The sequence below is a fragment of the Tachypleus tridentatus genome, chromosome 11 (assembly GCF_004210375.1).
Source record: "Tachypleus tridentatus isolate NWPU-2018 chromosome 11, ASM421037v1, whole genome shotgun sequence".
NCBI lineage: Eukaryota > Metazoa > Arthropoda > Merostomata > Xiphosura > Limulidae > Tachypleus > Tachypleus tridentatus.
Genome location: NC_134835.1, coordinates 32,361,623 through 32,387,720, shown reverse-complemented (window position 1 = coordinate 32,387,720; position 26,098 = coordinate 32,361,623). Strand labels below are relative to the sequence as shown.

Below are 26,098 nucleotides of genomic sequence, written 5' to 3'. Positions count from 1 at the left end.
TTAAGTATACGAAATGTGACGGATTTTAAAACTGCTTCATAAAACTGAACTTTTCTTTTCGCTAAGAGGTGTAAGAGGTTCATCATCAATGTATAGTTTGTTATGACAATGTACAAACAAGTCATTTGGTCCTGACTTCAATGCCATAGATCCAAATAAAGTTTATTTGATCTTTTACCAAGAGAAATGAGCAATACTGTTTTTTTAACCAGCTGTTGATATACATTGATTCACGTAATATTTATGTTTTAAAAGCGTATTTTTATCTATTTTACAGTAGAAGTTTGTACTGAGTAACTTTATGTTAAAAGTCACAGTTTTCTTCAGACTGGTTTCATTGTCGTGCTAGGACTGAACTGTTTGAATAACTCTATTCTCAGGATGTGCTAGCACGTCTGTTTCTACAATGGCCAGTAGGAGCAGATCTGTTCATTAGGCCTAATATGAATTTCTTAAACTTAACCTAATTCTCCTAATTCTCGAGGATGATAGAAGAAATAAAAACAAATGTTGTAGAAAGGTAATCATGGGGTCAATAAATAAGGAAACCGCTCGAGTTAATAAAACTGAACATCTATCAGATCTGGAATAATATGACGTAATGAAAACTGAACCTTGCATATCAACAACCCAGAGATTGAATTCGAACACACTATCAGAAGATTATAGGCCAGGCAATGTATAAAACTTCCAAGGACAGCTGAATAAGAGCAAAAGAAAAGTCTTCGTCCAGGAAGACTACACTAATATACTTACACAAGTAAAGAACATTTGTTTGTTAAGAGCAGACAATTTGATATAAATATCGTTAAAATCGAATAGGAAAGAGGCTTAAGAAAGTCTAAATACGTTTTAGAAAGATAGAGCACAGCTTTGTAAGAGGAAGAATTATAGAAGTAGACTAAACACGTATAGATGATGAAAGTTAGCAAAAAACGTATTTGTATCAGCGAGGGTAAAAATACAACAAATTAGCAGGACATATATATCGTCAATATAACACTCTTCAACTAAAGATAGGATAGATATCTCATTCTAGAATGACAGCGAAACCTAATATCTGGAAATCCTCGTTTCTATACCAACTGTTTGTATATATGGAAATCCTCAATGGATTATCTATCCTTAGAAGGTAGGGTATTTGTTGGACCCATCTTTGAAACCCGACTTAGGTGTCGCGACTAGAAAATAAAACAGACTCGTGACATATCCTAATAGAAATGTATTCAAAGTCACACTGTATAACATCTTAATTATAATTATGGTTAATTTCACTTCTAATACTTTATTCTAAACACTGATATAATATGAGAAAACCAAAAGGAAATCCTAGCCACAATGACAATAATTTCCAAGAATCTTCATAAACCATCGCAACCATGCGAGGTAATCACAGTTGGCTTGTTTCTACTATAAGAATGCAATAGGGATTACTTGCATAGTGGCTTTATTTGTCTTGTCATGATTTTTGCACAAACAATTATTAGCTGTCATCTGCAGCAATAGCCTAAATATGAAAATATAGAGAAATGTAACGAGGAATAATGAAATGAACATGAACCAGTGGAAACATTTGGAACGATCTCAGTCCAATGAGAATGTCTTATCAAAACATCTCTGATATGTGTGAAACTTTCAGAAGTTAAATTCTCACTCAGATAATTTGTTCTTATCACAAAATATACGATTATTTGTTTTTCTGCTTAGTTAGAAGGATGTCTTGTTCCTATGGATTATTCAATAAAAAGATAAACAAAACTCACTATAACCAGTTTCTTACACATTGAAAGAATGCCATAACATTAGGAAAAATAATGGCCACCTATTCTAATGTGTTTCACCAATAGCTAGTACTTTGAAAGTAAAATATAAACCAAATTTTTCACACACTTGAACATAAATTACACTCTATACTTTTTTTCAAATTCTTTACAGCTCCCAACAATACGATTCAGCTTCAAACTTAAAACTTAAAGAATTCTTCAGTACTGCTACACTCACATTAAAAAAAAAATCCGAAACTGTCCTTCGTGTAACACTTTCTTTTAACAATGATTCGAAATAAATAAAGCATATTTTACCAAAAATTGTGTTTAGTTTTCATGAAAGACAAACATATTACGGGCGTTTTATAATTATCAACATCACAAAAAAAGGAAACCATCTATTGACCAGATATTTAACTTTTATGAAGCATTTTTGTTCGTATTCTGTTCAGTATTTCATCCACAATATAGAAAACGTTTCATATAACAACACATTCTGACTTATGCAACTAGAAATGTACCCACACAACTTTGAATCAAATACTACAAATATAAATATATTTTTCTTACCGTATATACTCCCGTGATTTCGTTTAGTAAACACATGACCGGAAAGAGATGGTTTATAGCACATTTGTTTCAAGTATATAGACTGGAGAATCAAAAATACACTTCTTACAAAACCATGTAGTTTACGTCTGAAAAGGTACAACTCCTATTTCAAAATTTGTCAAAACCACGTAGTTTACGTCTGAAAACATACAATTCCTATTTCAAAATTTGTCAAAACCATGTAGTTTACGTCTGAAAAGATACAACTCCTATTTCAAAACTTGTTCCTATCAGAAACTGAATGTAAAATATAACAAATCTATTGAGCTCACTAATGAATTAACGAATCTATAGATATGTTATATAGGTTTTCATGTCACACGGTCATTAAGACTTTCTAATCTTAAAGCCAATAGAAACATTTGGACAGTTTCATAACTAAACCCTGTTACATCAAAACATTTCATACTAACTAAAGTTGAATGAGAGTCAGCTACAAAGTTAGTTTCCTAAAGGTTTTAAAAGTTAGAAACATTTTTAATACACGATTTTCCCCCGATTGGAATTTTATGTTAATACTGGAAATAACCTTCTTAAATTCTTCCATAATTATATTTATTATCACTATTGTAAAAGTCCATTGACTTTTAAGACAATACTTATTTTATTGAACAATCCAAATTTGGTGATACTAAAATAATAAATGGAATATGGATCCTATAATTTTGTTACAGAGGAAAACTCAGATAACATTATTCATTAAACATAAATACGGATATCTCTCGTGCTGAAGGTCATATTGTGCTTAACAAAACTGAAACCTCAGGTTGGTAAGAAAAATTATAGTTTGTTTTCAGTTGCAATGGATACAGTTTTCCTAATACATTAAGTTGCACAATGTTTTTCTCAAGAAACATATTCAAAACGCCCTAAATATACAAAACATAATATTAAATTATTATACAAAATATTAATCGTTATCGTAGACCTCTGAAATCAAAGTTTTAAACTAGTCAAAACACTCTTCTTAAAATAAAACGCCAAACTTTTGTGTAACTCGGTTTCCATTTAAACATTTTCATATGTTTTAAACTATACTACACCATATTAAAACGATTTTTAACAACTTAAACATAAGTCATTAATTTAATTATCAAACACCAAACTGCCAGTCCACTGGATAATATCTTCTTTTAATCACGAGAGACCTAATTTAAGAATAAAAATAAAAATACGTTATTTCATCATATCCTCTAATAATATTTTTTTTGTACATGCCTCCTATAACTGTTCTGAAACTAAAGGATAGTTTACTTTTAACTAAGTTGCTTTGTATAATTTCTTCTATACTTTCTGTTTTACCTATATCTGTAAACTCCAACGAAACCTTTAAGCATATTACGAAGGCATCTACGAGTATATTTAGTGCTCACAGGGAATGCTGAACACAAAAAAAATAGGAAAATGTTGTTTGCTTATAACTGATAATAAATCAGAAAACATCCCAACCTCAAGTAGTTTTTAATGTAAATTATATTCAATCCGTTTTGTTATTTGAGAAACTCCCGATTATTCAGAAATGATACATTGCAACCATTGTTGGCTATTTTCAAATAATTTGTTTTAAATTTCCCGAAATTCGCTTGTTGGCTTTGTTTTATTTTTAACACTATTAAAGGGTTTTAGGCCTAGAACTCGACAATAATTCTCTCTTTTTCTCTCTCAAAAACTTCAGATGAGTTTGTTTCGCTATGTTCAGTTATAAATCTGTAAGCTAACTGTGCATGCATGTGGCTTCCTTACAGCCCTGAATTTTACAGTATGTGGTGAAAACTAGCTACAATATACGGAAGATGCTTTCGACAAAAGTTACCTTATCAAAATTAATTATCTCTTTCATATTAATACGTATTTACAATTTTATTCTCGCTTTTGATTAAAAAAATATTTTATTGAATGTTTATTTATTTGAAAATAGCTCACTGCCTTAGCTTATTTTATTGATTTTGTTATAAAAATGATATATTGTTAGATGTAATTCATAAACCAGAGGGAGACACGTTAGGCCTTACCTCTCCCATCTTGTACTTAAATGACTGCGTGAAATAATTTTAGTTTACTACTTACTTACCGAAAGATAATAATTCAACATCTAAATTAATGACCGTTAATACGAGAAGCAGCTGAAGAATAAAAAATCTTTTGCACTGATTATAGGTAATCATCAGATGGAGACACGTTAGGCCTACCTCTCCCATCTTGTTCTTAGCATATTCAATTCGGATTCCTCCGCGATCTGAAGAAAACAAAACGTAGCCTTGGAAAGCATTCATGGCATGCGATGCTAGACGTACGTCCTGGAGGAAGGAACAAAAATTAGCAGGAGCTACATTAATCTGAGAAAATTAATCTGGTAAAACTTTCCCATGATAGAGCCCATGAGAAGGAAAGCAACGTGAATTATATATTTAATATTTTGTTACGTCTTTAAATCTTGACTTTAGGCTTTGGCAAATGCGAGCCTTAATTGTTTGCAATTTTGAGAACGATATATTGAAATTTCACCTCTTTTAACTCGGCAGTTGAGGAAAAATATATAAATGTATATAAATATGAAATGTTTAAACTCTAAATAATATTAGTATGTGCTATTCAAAATTACTTTTATGCGTGTGTTTTTTAAAATATTTTTGGAATTATTCTATAGCTTTTACTAAAAATAATTCTACTCCAACGGACTTAATTTTGGATTTCTTTAAACGGTGACTATTAGAAAATATGATTGGATAAAAACAGTTACAAAAATGCCCTGAGAAACAGAAAGTTTCTGAATTAAAACTTCAGGAAGAAATACTGTGTGTTTAACTTTCAAATACGACTTCCAGGAAGAGATATTGTGGATTTAACTTTCAAATACGACTTCCAGGAAGAGATACTGTGGGTTTAACTTTCAAATACGACTTCGAGGAAGAGATATTGTGGGTTTAACTTTCAAATACGACTTCTAGGAAGAGATACTGTGTGTTTAACTTTCAAATACGACTTACAGGAAGAGATACTGTGGGTTTAACTTTCAAATACGACTTCCAGGAAGAGACGTTTTGGGTTTAACTTTTAGCTTCCATCGGAATATTAATCACATATTTCTTTTATGTGGGTTTTAACTATTTAAAATTCAAAAATAAGCAATGAAAGTTCAGAACTTCATCTCTCATTTCTCTGTCTAAAGGATCAGTTGTCATAAAATTCAACCGAGGTTTCTAAATTGTACTTTTACCACGAAAATGTCTGTTCAAAAGAAAAACGATACAAGACTTGTTCGTGCGATCCTGAGAAGTTCCATAATTCATTCATTAACTCACTCATTTTGACGCAAAGATATGCAATGAGCTATTGAAATTTTGTCACCAGTGGGGATCGAATTCCGAATTTTAGCATTATAAACCTCTGAGATACAGATTCATCTTTCTTAAGCGTAAAAGCACTTAAACTAGCCTAAAATGTTAGTAAAAGTACTATACAAATAAACCCCAAGATGAAATTAACACGCATTTAAGTAATTGGTGGCCCGGCATAGCCAAGCGTGTTAAGGCGTTCGACTCGTAATTCGAGGTTCGCGGGTTCGAATCCCGGTCACACCAAATATGCTCGCCCTCCCAAGCGTGGAGGAGTTATAATGTGACGGTCAATTCAATTTTTCTTTGATAAAAGAGTAGCTCAAGAGTTGGCGGTGGATGGTGATGACTAGCTGCCTTCCCTCTAGTCTTACACTGCTAAATTAGGGACGGCTAGCGAAGATAGCCCTCGAGTAGCTTTGCGCGAAATTCAAAACAGACAAACAAAAACAAGTAATTGGTACGGGTTGCACATGGGGTGTAGAACTTCTAGCTCTTTTCAACTATTAATAAATTACTCAACGCCCTCTTTAATTTTTCTATCAAATAGTTTGCTGCCTAATATACAGAAGCTAGTTTACAGCCTGTCTTTCTAATGAACGTATCAGTGGAACAGGGATATGTTGAAACGTATCTGTCTTATACTTTTAAAAGAAAAATTTATAATTAAATGATTGGAGTTTTAGGCTTAACTTTTAAAGATGAAAACGGAATTGATGGGATCAATTTTTTTTCCAGCGAGAAGAGAGTTTATCCATTTATCTATGACATAAGTAATTTGTTAAAATAACAACCAAGCCAACTAGCGTTCTTTCGGGAAATTAATATAAATATTTTTATAGCAATGTAGATAAATTCTCAGATATAAATGGCAGAAAAAAAAAGACAGAACACCCTATAGTACTAAATATATTTCTCAGCAACAAAACCAGTACGTATTTTCCATGCTTTTACATTAAACTCTTACGTAAGATTAATTAATTATTATAGTGATTAAACATTTGATGATTAAAACATCACTTGATAAATACGCAAGTAACAAGACGAGATTTACGTATTTACTTTTTTTTTACTTATTTACTGATAATAAAATTTCCGTATAATTTTATTTATTTACTCGTACACTTTGTGTATTTACTTGTACTTCAGAAAAAGGTATTTTGTTAAATTTTGATTTTTACAAGTAATTAAAACACTACTAATGATTTAGTTTCATTACAAATGACTATATTAAGACCCTTCTATAATGTGATTTTAACACCACAGTTTTGTTGAATTTCGAGGCAACTGTTTATTATTGTTTCATAAAACTGTAACGTATTGGTGCCAGTAACGGCTTAAAATGGTATACATTATAAGTGGATTAGAATATTTACGAATGTAGCGCCAACGAAATAGACTTCTCATGAAACATTAAATCCTTGTCACGCTGGACTTCCAAGATATAGACAGTTAACACGTGCACGCTTGTATGTGTTTTGATAAAATTACGACACTTACGCTCTCGTTGTTCATAATGGCAGCTTTAACGACAGACTGTGTAAATATCAGTGTATAACACCTTCATATTCCAGGATGCCGAGTCGAAGCACATTTTAGCTTGATATCATCTTTCCATCACTCATATCAACTTACAGTATTGATTTCAAACATCTATATGCCATAAACTCAAAAAACAGACATGTGTCCTGGTCACGATGAATATTTAGGGACCATGAAAAACACGCGATGCGAGTACAGCATTCCGCCAGAGTAACGTTTGTAATATCAATACAACTGTTGCTGCGTGTTGAGATGTCCAGATCTTTAATGTTACATGTCATGACTGGACTTTTATTTGTAGCGACTTTATGTTGTTCGTGTGTTGAAACGAGATAACACCGCTGACATCCGAGAGATGTCCCTGACCATCCTTCTAAATGTGGATCACTTAGCGTAGCGTAACTTCGACCAAGCGTGGATTTTTTTCCACGCACGTTTTATAAGATCAAAATTTTGGGAGACCAAGTCCATTGTGTGGTATGGAGTCAATAGTTGACTATAACTAACGTACGTTTTGGAACTCTAAGTTATGACAGACCAAGTCTCTTGTGTGGTATGGAGTCAGTAATTGACTATAACTAACGTAAGTTTTGGAACTCTAAGTTATGACAGACCAAGTCCCTTGTGTGGTATGGAGTCAATAGTTGACTATAACTAACGTACGTTTTGGAACTCTAAGTTATGACAGACCAAGTCCTCTTGTGTGGTATGGAGTCAATAGTTGACTATAACTAACGTACGTTTTGGAACTCTAAGTTATGACAGACCAAGTCTCTTGTGTGGTATGGAGTCAGTAATTGACTATAACTAACGTAAGTTTTGGAACTCTAAGTTATGACAGACCAAGTCCCTTGTGTGGTATGGAGTCAATAGTTGACTATAACTAACGTACGTTTTGGAACTCTAAGTTATGACAGACCAAGTCCCTTGTGTGGTATGGAGTCAATAGTTGACTATAACTAACGTACGTTTTGGAACTCTAAGTTATGACAGACCAAGTCTCTTGTGTGGTATGAAGTCAGTAGTTGACTATAACTAACGTAAGTTTTGGAACTCTTAAGTTATAACAGACCAAGTTCTTTTTGGAAATGGAATTTAAACTTAAACTTGCCACAAACAGATAACATGTTCATGTTTACTGAAATCCACCGAGACCATATCCAAACACATTTTATTGTTTTATGATGTGGTGGATCAACCTAGGCTTTTAATGACACCCCTCATTATTTCTGTAAATAATACACAGTCCACATGAAAATATATTTTGACTTTAAAGAAAGTTAATTATGAGTTTAATATAAGAAACTGAAATTGTATTAGCGAACTCAAAAAGTGCTATTTTTGTGAAAAACAAAAATTTGCCATTTAGATAATACATAAAAACTTATTCTTTACTGCTATTAAAAATGTTGAACTAGTTATAATAAAATACATACAATATCGTGCTGTTGTTTCGTAATGTAATAAACCCATTTGACATCGTTTTAAAGTTGCAAGACTAGAAAATGAAAGTAAAAACCTTTTTTTACTTCAGTTGATAAAAAAAGGTCTTAAACCTTAAACTCTATTATATTTTACAGCGAAACATACTTTATTAAGTTATGTTTGAACAAAGATAAAATTATCAACAGTTTTAATAGCTTCTTCATTAAGTTATGTTTGAACAAAGATAAAATTATCAACAGTTTTAATAGCTTCTTTATTAAGTTATGTTTGAAGAAAGATAAAATTATCAACAGTTTTGACAGCTTCTTTATTAAGTTATGTTTGAAGAAAGATAAAATTATCAACAGTTTTAATAGCTTCTTTATTAAGTTATGTTTGAACAAAGATAAAATTATTCAACAGTTTTAATAGCTTCTTTATTAAGTTATGTTTGAGCAAAAATAAAATTATCAACAGATTTAATAGCTTCTTCATTAAGTTATGTTTGAACAAAGATAAAATTATCAACAGTTTTGACAGCTTCTTTATTAAGTTATGTTTGAAGAAAGATAAAATTATCAACAGTTTTGACAGCTTCTTTATTAAGTTATGTTTGAAGAAAGATAAAATTATCAACAGTTTTAATAGCTTCTTTATTAAGTTATGTTTGAACAAAGATAAAATTATCAACAGTTTTGACAGCTTCTTTATTAAGTTATGTTTGATGAAAGATAAAATTATCAACAGTTTTGACAGCTTCTTTATTAAGTTATGTTTGAACAAAGATAAAATTATTCAACAGTTTTAATAGCTTCTTTATTAAGTTATGTTTGAGCAAAGATAAAATTATCAACAGTTTTAATAGCTTCTTTATTAAGTTATGTTTGAACAAAGATAGAATTATCAAGAGTTTTAATAGCTTCTTTATTAAGTTATGTTTGAACAAAGATAAAATTATCAACAGATTTAATAGCTTCTTTATTAAGTTATGTTTGAACAAAGATAAAATTATCAACAGTTTTAATAGCTTCTTCATTAAGTTATGTTTGAACAAAGATAAAATTATCAACAGTTTTAATAGCTTCTTCATTAAGTTATGTTTGAACAAAGATAAAATTATCAACAGTTTTAATAGCTTCTTTATTAAGTTATGTTTGAACAAAAATAAAATTATCAACAGTTTTAATAGCTTCTTTATTAAGTTATGTTTGAACAAAGATAGAATTATCAACAGTTTTAATAGCTTCTTTATTAAGTTATGTTTGAACAAAGATAAAATTATCAACAGATTTAATAGCTTCTTTATTAAGTTATGTTTGAACAAAGATAAAATTATCAACAGTTTTAATAGCTTCTTCATTAAGTTATGTTTGAACAAAGATAAAATTATCAACAGTTTTAATAGCTTCTTTATTAAGTTATGTTTGAACAAAGATAAAATTATCAACAGTTTTAATAGCTTCTTTATTAAGTTATGTTTGAACAAAGATAACATTATCAACAGATTTAATAGCTTCTTTATTAAGTTATGTTTGAACAAAGATAAAATTATCAACAGTTTTAATAGCTTCTTCATTAAGTTATGTTTGAACAAAGATAAAATTATCAACAGTTTTAATAGCTTCTTCATTAAGTTATGTTTGAACAAAGATAAAATTATCAACAGTTTTAATAGCTTCTTTATTAACTTATGTTTGAACAAAGATAAAATTATCAACAGATTTAATAGCTTCTTTATTAAGTTATGTTTGAACAAAGATAAAATTATCAACAGTTTTAATAGCTTCTTTATTAAGTTATGTTTGGACAAAGAAAAAATTATCAACAGATTTAATAGCTTCTTTATTAAGTTATGTTTGAAGAAAGATAAAATTATCAACAGTTTTAATAGCTTCTTTATTGAGTTATGTTTGAACAAAGATAAAATTATCAACAGTTTTAATAGGTTTTTATTAAGTTATGTTTGAAGAACTTTAAAATTACCAACAGAATGTAACGTCAAATCAGAGAATGACACTGAAAATTATTTATTAATTGAATGGATCTATTTCATCTAATGGGTTGTCGTTAGTAATTCAATGTAAATGGTTACTAAACAATCGTAATTGAGACGAAAATATATTATTTAATCTTATTAATACATAAAGGAATTTGTTGTTAACAATAACTGTCATAACTATGACAAACATGGAACATTTTGGAAAGTTAGAATTAGATACTGATATTATTTCATATTACAGGTATAGGAACCGCTAACCTGTCTAACGTGTATGTATGAGAAATGGATCACGAGACGCACACAAAAAAGACCAAAGACAAAACTTATTATTAAAATATTCTTAACATATATATTCCAAAATAATAAGGCATCAACTCATTCGGGCACGTTTGCTATTTCTTAAAGTTTTATTATTGTATGTGAGTAACTTTAAAGATTGTGATAAGGTGTTGTCTTACCTGATATTCAACAAAAGCCACCGGTGCTCCTCCTTTGTTGTGCATTCTCAGACGGCAGAAACCAGGAAAACTAAAAAAGAAAAGATTTATCTTTAAATTTATATTTGTAGAAATATTATCAGTCTATCAGACTAAAATTATCAGACTAAAATCAGTCGGGAAATGTCTCACTGTTCTTAAAATTTTATTTTGTCTAATCAAAGACACGAAATCAGCACTTAATGATCGTCCCGCCATCTAGTGACAGTTAGTAAATACAGACTGAAGGAAAGAATATTTTAAACATTTATTTATTACTAATTAGCCAAATTTATTCATTTTACAGCTAAATTAATATCAATTAAATAATTAAATCACCATTAAAATCCTAAAATGAGAAATGTTCAGGCATTTTAATTTTGTAATTTGTCAGCATTTTTTACGATTGTTTTTCTGTATGAAGGATTTATTTCTTTAATTTCCTATAAACAATTTTCTAATTTGTTTCTTAGACAATCTTATGGAGAAAAAAAAAGACTGACGAATATCGGTTTACTCGTTATATCCAAGAAATCCTAAGTTAGTACAATTAATTAACGTAAAAAATTGTAGTCTGTCATAAAAAAATATGGTAGTTAGTAGACGTGGACACAACAAAACGGGTGTTTTAATTTTTACTGTTAATTCATTAGCTTTGATACTTCGAGAACAAAATATTTGTACCAGCCAAAGAGATCTTTGAGTTCTTGTTCTGAAACAAATTGGCCTAGATTTGCAACAAAGAGAGTTGAACAGGGAGGTGTGTTAGATACAGACGAGGCAGAGCCTACAGGACTGGCTAACGCCGGACTCGCCACCAGATGGGAGGGTGGTATCGTGGCGTGAATAGCTCCAGTTCCCGCAAGAGCAGCGTGCGAAAGAGCTGGGTGTACTGTCAAAGGGGGGCTGTAATCAAAAGAAATAATAAAAATAAAAGAGAAGAGTTAAAGGTCATTAACCCCTAAGAAAATTCTAAAATAATACTAAACTAGTAATTGACTCGATAATTTATTCTCCGATTAATTTAAAGTACATTTCTTTTCCTTTTACAATAATACATTAAGTGGGATGCTTTACAAATAATATTTCTTAGAAGTAACATAGCTTCAGCTGTATTAAGAAAACTAAAGAGTGACGTCAGAGTGGTTTGGTGACCAAAACAATTTAAAGAAAGCATGCGATGTGCAGAAAGCAGTGCAACTGATATTTTGTTTAAAGAAAACCTGACACCTAATGTAAAAACATGACCATAATAATTCTTACGTAGTACATAATTACCGGAAGTTGAGCATGCAGTGCCGGATGTAATAAAGCAGGAGAATGAAGACCAGACGTCACTGGCACTTCAGCGTAAGAAAGTGGATGTGGAGACCAGCCATCGTGGACTCCTGGTAGAAGAGTAGCTCCAATTTCTTCTGAAACATAGTGAACTTGGTGTACTTAGAGTCATGAGATGACCTAATCAAACTAGGCTTAACTTTAGAGTTATTTAATATCTGTCTGCTTAACTAACAAAGAAATGTTACTGATTAAGAAAACTTAGACTGATATTTTGTTTCTCGAGTTACTATTCTTGGCTGATTCGTTAAACTTTAATACACTTTACGTCTCTCAAAGAGTTAATGGTAAGTTAGGAGATTTTGGAACACGTAATAAACGTTAGTTCAGTGAAAACAGAGATACAGAGAAGAAATATGGTAATAAACTAGAGTCTTAAGTATAATTCTTTTATATATCTATACAATAGGAAGTTCAGGGACTGAAACTAGAGGCAGGCCATTTGGATAGATTAGCGGCAGTAAAGTGTTTGCAAGATAAAAGTTTGTAACTTGAACAACTTTCAAAGAGGCCTTATTATAGTCCTGGCCCGGCATGGCCTAGCGCGTAAGGCGTGCGACTCGTAATCCGAGGGTCGCGGGTTCGCGCCCGCGTCGCGCTCCCAGCCGTGGGGGGTGTATAATGTTACGGTCAATCCCACTATTCGTTGGTAAAAGAGTAGCCCAAGAGTTGGCGGTGGGTGGTGATGACTAGCTGCCTTCCCTCTAGTCTAACACTACTAAATTAGGGACGGCTAGCACAGATAGCCCTCGAGTAGCTTTGTGCGAAATTTCCAAACAAACAAACAAAAAAAATATTATAGTCCACGGAAACAGAGAAAACTGATTAGATGAAATAGTTTCAAAGCTCGATTGTACGTGATATGTCCAACGTTAGATCAGTGAGTACTAAAGAATATTTTATAGCATGGTATCTAAGAAACGTTAAGTTAGAGAAAATATTCATCTATTGGCTTTAAAGAAAACCAGAAGTCGTTGTTGCAGGGTATTTCCAGCATTCAGTATGGCTACCTGCGAACGTGTGTCATCTGTAATACAGGCCCGTGTTTGGGCTACACAAAGAACTATCTGCCCATCACGGGTATCGAAAGCCGGTTTCTAGCGTTGTAAGTTCGCGGACGTACTGTTGTCCCACTGGAAATAGGGGTCTAGAATATCTCCATTACACACGTTTTATTTGTTGTAAATTCTTTAACGGTCGTTCACATACATAAAGGAGCTAAGTTAACCAATTCATATCTTTTCTGGGAATCCACAGCTGAAAACTGTACCAATCATGAAAGACGGGAACAAAGTAGTAAGGCTACATTCTGATAAGCGAGGGACTTCTATGTGAAGTGGCTGCATGTTTAAATAGCCTTTGTTAGCAAAATAACCCAAATAAAACTTCCCAGAAGTCGTGACATGTTTCTATGAGCTGGGAAAGTGTTGTTAATTACCAAAGCAACATCATAAACGATTCGGAACCTAAATCGTGAATATTGACACTTGATAAACGCTTTGGAGGAATTCATTTACTGCAAAGTAAACTGTACTTACTATTCATCATCAGCTGATCAGGTGATTGAAACAACAATGCAGATAACATGTGCCAGAAACTCGTCTAAACTTAGTTTAAGGCGTGACAAGCAAGCAGAATTGCAGTGTTTAACAAGCTAAGAGTGGTGCTACAAAATATTTTAAAACTTTATTAGTAGAGCCCCGCCTCTTTTGGACTACGTATTAAGTTATTACTGGAAGGACAGTGTACAACGCTCTCATAAATCAGGTCAATAGATCGTTCGTAAGATGATAGACGTCTGTAAGTCCAAATAACCTGCAGTTCTGTGAGTATTATATGTAATTACACAACGAATGATGTTCACAATGTACAAAAGTTGTGTGAAATTAGACATAACAATTTAGCGATTTATTAAATAGGAACCATTCAGGAATTTTTCATGTACCTGATGATGAAACCATTATTAACGCTGGAAATAAGGACAATGAAAAAAACATTTATAATGCCAGAGGAAAACAACTTTATTAAAATAAAATTTACTTTTTCAGAGATTAAATAGCTATGACTACTTTGCGTTAGGCTAAATAATTTCCTGAAGTGGAGAGGAGCTGTTGTTCACTCAGGGTGTCAAATATCTTCTCAGGAAAAGAGCTCTTTAAGAAACACTTGATTAATATCTCGACAGAAACTGTTGGAATAAAAATTACTTGCCGTAAAGCCTTGAAGGAACTCAGTTAAGAGTTTTGGATCCATTGATGGATTTCTTTAACATAATAAAGATAACTAAATTACGTCAACCTTTAATTAAGGTAGTTGACTTACTTCGCATTTTGCTGGAGTTTTCACAGAAGCAAGCTATTATAATGGCATATGCCTTAAGAGCTTTGTTTTTTAAATTTCGCTCAAAGTTACTCGATGGCTATCTGCGCTAGCCGTCTCTAATTTAGATATGTAAGACTAGAGGGAAGGCAGCTATTCATCACCACCCACCGCCAACTCTTGGGCTACTCTTTTACCCACGAATAGTGGGATTGACCGTCACATTATAACGTCCCCACGGCTGAAAGGGCAAGCATGTTTGTTGCGACCGGGATTCGAACCCGCGACCTTTGGATTATGAGTCGAACGCTTTATCACGCTTGGCCATGCCTTAAGAAATCTGAGCTATTTGTTTAATGTGGATTGTCTCGATAAACGTCGTAGGAGAAAGACTGGAAACACAGACTTGAATTTCAGGACTGATGAAACTGATAGACTAGAGCAAGAAGTCTTTTCTCCCATAGCTACTTTATATTCAGAATTAAAGATTTGCTGAATGTGGTTATGCACAATTGAAATTTTAGCTTAAATACAGTGGGTGGACACATGGATATGGAAGGCTGTGTTTCATTTAACTTTAGTTTCTTGACAGATTGTTAAATATGGGATGTACTCACGATAATGTTAATAAACTAATAGAAAACGTATTTAAGTTTTGACAAATGTCATGTAAGAAATAAACTAATTGTTTATCTATCTAACAATATAAATACAGGTAAGAATGTATTGTATTCTACTGTATCATTGTTTATCTATCTAACAATATAAATACAGGTAAGAATGTATTGCATTCTACTGTATCATTTTTTATCTATCTAACAATATAAATACAGGTAAGAATGTATTGTATTCTACTGTATCATTGTTTATCTATCTAACAATATAAATACAGGTGAGAATGTATTGCATTCTACTGTATCATTGTTTATCTATCTAACAATATAAATACAGGTGAGAATGTATTGCATTCTACTGTATCATTGTTTATCTATCTAACAATATAAATACAGGTAAGAATGTATTGCATTCTACTGTATCATTGTTTATCTATCTAACAATATAAATACAGGTGAGAATGTATTGTATTCTAGTGTATGTATTGTAAATAACATAAATATTGTAGATTGGAGATACAGGAAGACAAGTATCACTATCACCATGGTGACCCTTCTTCTGCTTCACAACTTCCGTTGTTTAGAGAAGCTTTACAAATGGGAATACTCAAACGATCGGTACAGGTGGACATACTTTTCAAAGCAAAGACTAACAGATAAATCTGAATAGTGGGAACAAAGTTTAGTCCATTAGAGACATAGGTTGAAGAATTTATGATATATAACAATTGTTAGTTCAAAGGTGCTAGAGATATAGATAGAAGATATATGTGATGACATGTCGTTATAAGGTAGTGTTGTAGATAGTAGACTTATGTAAGTCAGATTGACTGTTAGTTTCGTGGTGCTAGAGATATAGATAGAAGATATATGTGATGACATGTCGTTATAAGGTAGTGTTGCAGATAGTAGACTTATGTAAGTCAGATTGACTGTTAGTTTCGTGGTGCTAGAGGTATAGATAGAAGATATATGTGATGACATGTCGTTATAAGGTAGTGTTGTAGATAGTAGACTTATGTAAGTCAGATTGACTGTTAGTTTCGTGGTGCTAGAGATATAGATAGAAGATATATGTGATGACATGTCGTTATAAGGTAGTGTTGTAGATAGTAGACTTATGTAAGTCAGATTGACTGTTAGTTTCGTGGTGCTAGAGATATAGATAGAAGATATATGTGATGACATGTCGTTATAAGGTAGTGTTGTAGATAAAACTATTGTTTCTATAAGTTGGAGTTCAGGTAGAAAATCTTTCTAAATGTGGGTGGATGACACGGTGTGCTTCATTTTAGTTCACTCTGCGCAAATTCAGAGTAACCATCATATCAACGAAGTGGTTAATTAATTTTAACCATCAAACTAAGAATAAACTAGTTGATATAAGAACATAACAACACTATGTAGTTACTGTTAGACTAACAATTATATTAACGACGTCTTTCAATTGCAACTGCTTCCCGCTAGTACAGCGGTAAGTCTACGGATTTACGACGCTAAAATCAGGTGTTCGATCCCCATCGGTGGGCTCAGCAGATAGCCTGATGTGGCTTTGCTATAAGGAAAAACACACATTCAGTTGAAACTATATTCTATTATGATATTTGAAATAACGACCGCGTACTGAGTTTGTAATCTGAAAGAGCAAACGAAACACTTTCCTATGCTGTCAACAGATGCCGCTATAATTAATATGTTTAATGAAGGATCTTTAAAATTAAAAGATAATTAGATGGAAAACTCAAAACTTGTTTTTTCAGTGGTCGTGACTGTTAATATGTTATGTTGTAAATCACAACGTTATGCAACACATCCGCCAGAACTGTAATTACTGGTAATAATATATTAAAATTGTGTTCTTAACATTATTAGAAGTTAGAATGGATAATACTTCTTTGCAGACAGTCCCCCGGTGGGACAGCAGTAAATCTACGAATTTAAAAGCTACAATTATAGGTTCGATTCCTTTCAGTAAACGCAGCAGATAGTCCAATATGACTTTTCAACAAAATAATAGCATGCACACTTTTCACATGTCGATATATTTATATCCATTAAACTGTATCAAACGCTCTTTGATAATTTTATTTTCTTATTATTTTATGTTCGTTTCGGAACAAGACCGCATTGAGCGATCTGCTTTTGGGAAACCGAATCTCGGATTTTAGCATTGCAAGTCTGAAGACCTAATGCTATCCGATCTGGGGATTCGTTTTATGTATTAAAGATTTCAAAGAGATTTTGTGATGGTTTGATATGAAGTTGTCTGAGCATGTCAGGATTTCTCTTTCTCAGCCCGACATGGTCAAGGTGTTTAGGGCGCTGAATTCGTAGTCTGAGGTCCCGGGTTCGAATCCCCATTGCACCAAACATGCTCGCCCTTTTAGCTGTGAGGGCGTTGTAATGTGACGATCAGTCCCACTTTTCGTTGCTAATAGAGTATTCCAAAAGTTGGCGGTGGGTGGTGACGACTAGCTGCCTTCCCTCTAGTCTTACGCTACTAAATTAGGGACATTTAGTGCATACATCCCTCGTGTAGCTTTGCGAGAAATTAAAAAAGAAACAAACTATTATGTTTCTATTTTCTAAGTGCACTTACGTCCTGTTACGGGGTGTAGTAAGGTTGGGTAGGTAGCAGCTGCAGGCGGCGACTGCTGTTTCGGTTTGCTAACCTTCGTATTGCTTTTTGCAAATTCTAGTCGAATCGTCTGAGGAAGGTCGGGATCAAATCGAATTCCTTGCTGTAAAAAAGTTCAAGTGACAAAATCAACGTCAGATGTGATCCCAGAGAAACAGACATGAAAACAATAAATAAAGATTGAACTACTTTTATTTCTAAATTTACTACTGAAATGTTGAATAATAATTAATATATACAGACACACAATCAGTGATGACGAGAAACCCACTTGTTGAGAAAATTTATATGCAAAAACAGCTCGTTTGGGCTGAGAAAACACTTTTGATGATGACCGAAGAAGGTCGAAACGCTGTTCGCTCTTCTATGTAAAAGTGTTTTCTCAGCCCAAACGAGCCGTTTTTGCATATAAATACAGACACACAGTTCAATAAACATGTGTATTTTACAGTGTTTCTAATGCACTAATGCTACACCTGGTTATTCAATCTATAAACATGGATATTTTTAATTGATTTTATATCCAAAATAAAATATCGTTTGGTCGTTACAGATTTCTAAACACCCATCTTCTTTTAAAAAAACTCGTTAAACTAACTGAATTATACAGAAAATGTAGGAACTGTATGATATAGTTCATTGTTCTATAACTAACTGAATTATACAGAAAATGTTGGAACTGTACGATATAGTTCATTGTTCTATGACTAACTGAATTATACAGAAAATGTTGGAACTGTACGATATAGTTCATTGTTCTATAACTAACTGAATTATACAGAAAATGTTGGAACTGTACGATATAGTTCATTGTTCAATGACTAGCAGAATTATACAGAAAATGTTGGAACTGTATGATATAGTTCATTGTTCTATAACTAACTGAATTATACAAAAAATGTTGGAACTGTACGATATAGTTCATTGTTCTATAACTAACTGAATTATACAAAAAATGTTGGAACTGTACGATATAGTTCATTGTTCAATGGCTAACTGAATTATACAAAAAAATGTAGGAACTGTATGATATTGTTCATTGTTCTATGACTAACTGAATTATACAGAAATGTAGGAACTGTATGATACAGTTCATTATTCTATAACTGACTGAATTATACAGAAAATGTTGGAACTGTATGATATAGTTCATTGTTCGATAACTAAGTGAATTATACAGAAAATTTTGGTACTGTATGATATAATTCATCATTCTATGACTAACTGAATTATTCAGAAATTGTTTGAACTGTATGATATAGTTCATTTTCAATGACTAACTGAATTATACAAAAAATGTAGGAACTGTATGATATAGTTCATTTTCAATGACTAAGTGAATTATACAGAAAATGTTGGAACTGTATGATATAGTTCATTGTTCTATAACTAACTGAATTATACAGAAAATGTTGGAACTGTACGATATAGTTCATTGTTCGATAACTAAGTGAATTATACAGAAAATGTTGGAACTGTATGATGTAGTTCATTGTTTTATGACTAACTGAATTATACAGAAAATGTTGGAACTGTATGATATAGTTCATTGTTTTATGACTAACTTAATTATATAGAAAATGTTGGAACTGTATGATATAGTTTATTGTTTTATGACTAACTGAATTATTCAGAAATTGTTTGAACTGTATGATATAGTTCATTTTCAATGACTAACTGAATTATACAAAAAATGTAGGAACTGTATGATATAGTTCATTTTCAATGACTAAGTGAATTATACAGAAAATGTTGGAACTGTATGATATAGTTCATTGTTCGATAACTAAGTGAATTATACAGAAAATGTTGGAACTGTATGATGTAGTTCATTGTTTTATGACTAACTGAATTATACAGAAAATGTTGGAACTGTATGATATAGTTCATTGTTTTATGACTAACTTAATTATATAGAAAATGTTGGAACTGTATGATATAGTTTATTGTTTTATGACTAACTGAATTATTCAGAAATTGTTTGAACTGTATGATATAGTTCATTTTCAATGACTAACTGAATTATACAAAAAATGTAGGAACTGTATGATATAGTTCATTTTCAATGACTAAGTGAATTATACAGAAAATGTTGGAACTGTATGATATAGTTCATTGTTCTATAACTAACTGAATTATACAGAAAATGTTGGAACTGTATGATATAGTTCATTGTCGATAACTAACTGAATTATACAGAAAATGTTGGAACTGTACGATATAGTTCATTGTTCTATGACTAACTGAATTATACAGAAAATGTTGGAACTGTACGATATAGTTCATTGTTCTATAACTAACTGAATTATACAGAAAATGTTGGAACTGTACGATATAGTTCATTGTTCTATGACTAACTGAATTATACAGAAAATGTTGGAACTGTACGATATAGTTCATTGTTCTATAACTAACTGAATTATACAGAAAATGTTGGAACTGTACGATATAGTTCATTGTTCAATGACTAGCAGAATTATACAGAAAATGTTGGAACTGTATGATATAGTTCATTGTTCTATAACTAACTGAATTATACAAAAAATGTTGGAACTGTACGATATAGTTCATTGTTCTATAACTAACTGAATTATACAAAAAATGTTGGAACTGTACGATATAGTTCATTGTTCAATGGCTAACTGAATTATACAAAAAAATGTAGGAACTGTATGATATTGTTCATTGTTCTATGACTAACTGAATTATACAGAAATGTAGGAACTGTATGATACAGTTCATTATTCTATAACTGACTGAATTATACAGAAAATGTTGGAACTGTATGATATAGTTCATTGTTCGATAACTAAGTGAATTATACAGAAAATTTTGGTACTGTATGATATAATTCATCATTCTATGACTAACTGAATTATTCAGAAATTGTTTGAACTGTATGATATAGTTCATTTTCAATGACTAACTGAATTATACAAAAAATGTAGGAACTGTATGATATAGTTCATTTTCAATGACTAAGTGAATTATACAGAAAATGTTGGAACTGTATGATATAGTTCATTGTTCTATAACTAACTGAATTATACAGAAAATGTTGGAACTGTACGATATAGTTCATTGTTCTATGACTAACTGAATTATACAGAAAATGTTGGAACTGTACGATATAGTTCATTGTTCGATAACTAAGTGAATTATACAGAAAATGTTGGAACTGTATGATGTAGTTCATTGTTTTATGACTAACTGAATTATACAGAAAATGTTGGAACTGTAAGATATAGTTCATTGTTTTATGACTAACTTAATTATATAGAAAATGTTGGAACTGTATGATATAGTTTATTGTTTTATGACTAACTGAATTATTCAGAAATTGTTTGAACTGTATGATATAGTTCATTTTCAATGACTAACTGAATTATACAGAAAATGTTTGAACTGTATGATATAGTTCATTGTTCTATAACTAACTGAATTATACAGAAAATGTTGGAACTGTATGATATAGTTCATTGTCGATAACTAACTGAATTATACAGAAAATGTTGGAACTGTATGATATGGTTCATTGTTCTATGACTAACTGAATTATACAGAAAATGTTGGAACTGTATGATATAGTTCATTGTCGATAACTAACTGAATTATACAGAAAATGTTGGAACTGTACGATATAGTTCATTGTTCTATGACTAACTGAATTATACAGAAAATGTTGGAACTGTACGATATAGTTCATTGTTCTATAACTAACTGAATTATACAGAAAATGTTGGAACTGTACGATATAGTTCATTGTTCTATGACTAACTGAATTATACAGAAAATGTTGGAACTGTACGATATAGTTCATTGTTCTATAACTAACTGAATTATACAGAAAATGTTGGAACTGTACGATATAGTTCATTGTTCAATGACTAGCAGAATTATACAGAAAATGTTGGAACTGTATGATATAGTTCATTGTTCTATAACTAACTGAATTATACAAAAAATGTTGGAACTGTACGATATAGTTCATTGTTCTATAACTAACTGAATTATACAAAAAATGTTGGAACTGTACGATATAGTTCATTGTTCAATGGCTAACTGAATTATACAAAAAATGTTGGAACTGTACGATATAGTTCATTGTTCAATGGCTAACTGAATTATACAGAAATGTAGGAACTGTATGATACAGTTCATTATTCTATAACTGACTGAATTATACAGAAAATGTTGGAACTGTATGATATAGTTCATTGTTCGATAACTAAGTGAATTATACAGAAAATTTTGGTACTGTATGATATAATTCATCATTCTATGACTAACTGAATTATTCAGAAATTGTTTGAACTGTATGATATAGTTCATTTTCAATGACTAACTGAATTATACAAAAAATGTAGGAACTGTATGATATAGTTCATTTTCAATGACTAAGTGAATTATACAGAAAATGTTGGAACTGTATGATATAGTTCATTGTTCTATAACTAACTGAATTATACAGAAAATGTTGGAACTGTACGATATAGTTCATTGTTCTATGACTAACTGAATTATACAGAAAATGTTGGAACTGTACGATATAGTTCATTGTTCGATAACTAAGTGAATTATACAGAAAATGTTGGAACTGTATGATGTAGTTCATTGTTTTATGACTAACTGAATTATACAGAAAATGTTGGAACTGTATGATATAGTTCATTGTTTTATGACTAACTTAATTATATAGAAAATGTTGGAACTGTATGATATAGTTTATTGTTTTATGACTAACTGAATTATTCAGAAATTGTTTGAACTGTATGATATAGTTCATTTTCAATGACTAACTGAATTATACAAAAAATGTAGGAACTGTATGATATAGTTCATTTTCAATGACTAAGTGAATTATACAGAAAATGTTGGAACTGTATGATATAGTTCATTGTTCGATAACTAAGTGAATTATACAGAAAATGTTGGAACTGTATGATGTAGTTCATTGTTTTATGACTAACTGAATTATACAGAAAATGTTGGAACTGTATGATATAGTTCATTGTTTTATGACTAACTTAATTATATAGAAAATGTTGGAACTGTATGATATAGTTTATTGTTTTATGACTAACTGAATTATTCAGAAATTGTTTGAACTGTATGATATAGTTCATTTTCAATGACTAACTGAATTATACAAAAAATGTAGGAACTGTATGATATAGTTCATTTTCAATGACTAAGTGAATTATACAGAAAATGTTGGAACTGTATGATATAGTTCATTGTTCTATAACTAACTGAATTATACAGAAAATGTTGGAACTGTATGATATAGTTCATTGTCGATAACTAACTGAATTATACAGAAAATGTTGGAACTGTATGATATGGTTCATTGTTCTATGACTAACTGAATTATACAGAAAATGTTGGAACTGTATGATATAGTTCATTGTTCGATAACTAACTTAATTATATAGAAAATGTAGGAACTGTATGATATAGTTTATAGTTTTATGCCTAAGTGAAGTCAGTGTAAGTGTTAATCATATATTTGGCTTTAAACATGGCTTTATCTTGTTTTCGTCTAAATTTTATGGTACTGTGACGTGTTCAGGATTGAAATTTCTTACCTGTAAATCTTGCTTTGCCGCTTCTGCGCCTGCGCGGGAATTAAACGTTACAAATCCAACAGGCTGAAAACAAAACACCTATTTTTAAAACCCAAACAAAATATGTTGTTCAGAATAAAATATGAATATTTGTAAAGACGTTTATCAACTTATATGACATCTTACGATGTTTGTTTTGCATCTCCATATATTATTCTACGTTCAGCCTATTATATGGCGAAATAAAACTGACTGACAGCTCCCTAAATATTATATACACGTCATCAATATAACAAGCCTAATGGTGTTTCTTTGATTTAGTGCCCGAAGCTGTGATGATGAACCCTGAATAAGCAAAGTTGCAATCAACAGCAGAGGGTACGTCCAATCAAAGAATGCGTTAGGCTTACACGTCACAAATTCTACTTTCAAATTCACCTTTGATGAAGAAAGAAGAAATCTTTAGTTTATGTGTTTATATATAAATATATATAATCTATATAACGGTAGTTTTAAATCCACTATCTTATCATAACGAGTATGCAAACTAACCAATCATATCATAACGAGTATGCAAACTAACCAATCATATCATAACGAGTATGCAAACTAACCAGTCAAATGTAGCTTTACAGAAAGATAAATACTATTAGGGAGGCAGCAAGTCAATTTTATTATGTATATTGTCATAAGTAAAAGATGTGATACAGTAATGTCTTCCTGTTTTTTTACATCAGATATCTATAATACGGGTCTGCAAAGCTAAATTTCGTAAAAAACTATTTTGGTTTGTTAATAACAGATTTTCCTTATTTTTGCTTCGCAGATTTCGGAAGAAAATTATTTATTTATGCCACGTAAGGATTTTTTACAAACCGGGAAGACAAAAAGCTTACTTAGATCAAGTTATTATTTCACTTACCACAATGAACATTTTTTATTACCATGTTTATTATGCTCGAGTTCTAGAACAAACATTGAAAAGACGCACGTCGCGATTGGTCTAGAGAAATCTACATCCATTGGCTGGCAACATTTTAAGCATAACAAAATGTAACCCGATTTCAGTGAAAATGATTCACTTATGTAAAGGTACGTATGACGTTTTGTGAGAAATCTGTACGTGATTTAGTGAACAGGAATTAGGGTAGAATGTGTAAAAATGTTAAGACATTTAAACCGTCACAGACCTTTGTTATTTATTGTAGTAAACGTAATATCTTCAGAAGTACTTAGTTACATGTCAGTCCGATCTGTATCTACTGTACTGGTTCAACTCTTAATCACGCAAATTGTTTAGATTAAAAACATGTTTTTATGTATGTATTATCTAAATACTTAGCTGCCCCCTAATGGCACAGCGGAATGTATGCAGACTTGCAACGCTAAAAACTGGGTTTCGACGCCATGGTAAGCAAAGCGCAGAGAGCCCATTGTGTAGTTTTATGTTTGACTGCAAACAAATACTGTGTTACGGTTACCATTGTAAGAGATCCGTGGTTTGCAGTGAAGTAAGATTGGAAGGCGTTATCTGTTCTATTTTTATTATGTAGAACACTTATTATGTAGTAAACTATATAAAACCACATATACTCACCGAGGATGTTTTTCCATTTTTACTAGTCACCTTCAGGAGAGAACCTTCGTAGCCCTTAAGAAGAAACATACAATAACAATAACACACATCATTCATCAAATATATTTACTTTAGAACGTAAAAATATATTTACTTATACGCTGAATAATTAGAACCCAGAGATGTTTAAATTTAATCTATTTAAAATGATTACGTTGCTATAAGTCACTATAATTTGAGCTCCAATAGAGAAAAAAGGAAGTTTAAATTAATTTTGCAAAATAATGTTTTACGCAAACGATTAAGACGTTTAAACAAGATGTTAAAGCATTTTTTTTCTTGTAATAGCCAACAAATTGTATTTATTACTATTAAAAATCGTGGTCAGTACTTTATGCCAATGTCACGACTCAGGGACAAGCTTGAGACTTATAACGCTACAAATATTGGTTCGATACACGGGATAAGGACATCGCAAATAACCCATTGCGTGGCTTAGCTCTTAACAACGACCAAAAATACTTATTACATATTATACAAAGTCTTACCTTATACGCTCTAAATAATAGATACAACTCTCGTGGTTTCGCGTCCATGGGAAGACCACTAACGAACAGCGTGCGCACCTGTAAGAGAAAAAATAGGTTTCTGTTTCGGTTCTTACACTTTGATATAATTAAACTAAACAAAATAATTTGGACACGCAGTACAATGGTGTAGGCTTTACTTATTTAACAGCATGTCAACTGAGCAGTGTCTCAAAATGGTACTGGTCGTAGCCATTGCGAGGTTTTCGTTGAAACTAATGTGACCGTAACCACATGTTTGATCTATTACAAGATCACTCCTACAACACATTAACAAGGACATGACGATGTCTGCCTCTCTTCT

The 26,098-nt window shown here is 31.5% G+C and overlaps 1 pseudogene across 1 annotated transcript; it reads right to left on the bottom strand.

Annotated features, from left to right (window-relative positions):
• Positions 1-213: 213 nt before the first annotated feature.
• On the bottom strand, positions 214-25,869 carry LOC143231883 (uncharacterized; annotated as a pseudogene). Its single transcript, XR_013017269.1, has 9 exons — positions 25,756-25,869; positions 25,229-25,282; positions 23,653-23,715; positions 18,026-18,167; positions 12,428-12,570; positions 11,840-12,105; positions 11,138-11,207; positions 4,568-4,675; positions 214-3,526 (listed from the first exon to the last, which is right to left on the bottom strand). The product of XR_013017269.1 is annotated as an uncharacterized LOC143231883 (transcript).
• Between the last annotated feature and the right edge of the window lie 229 nt (positions 25,870-26,098).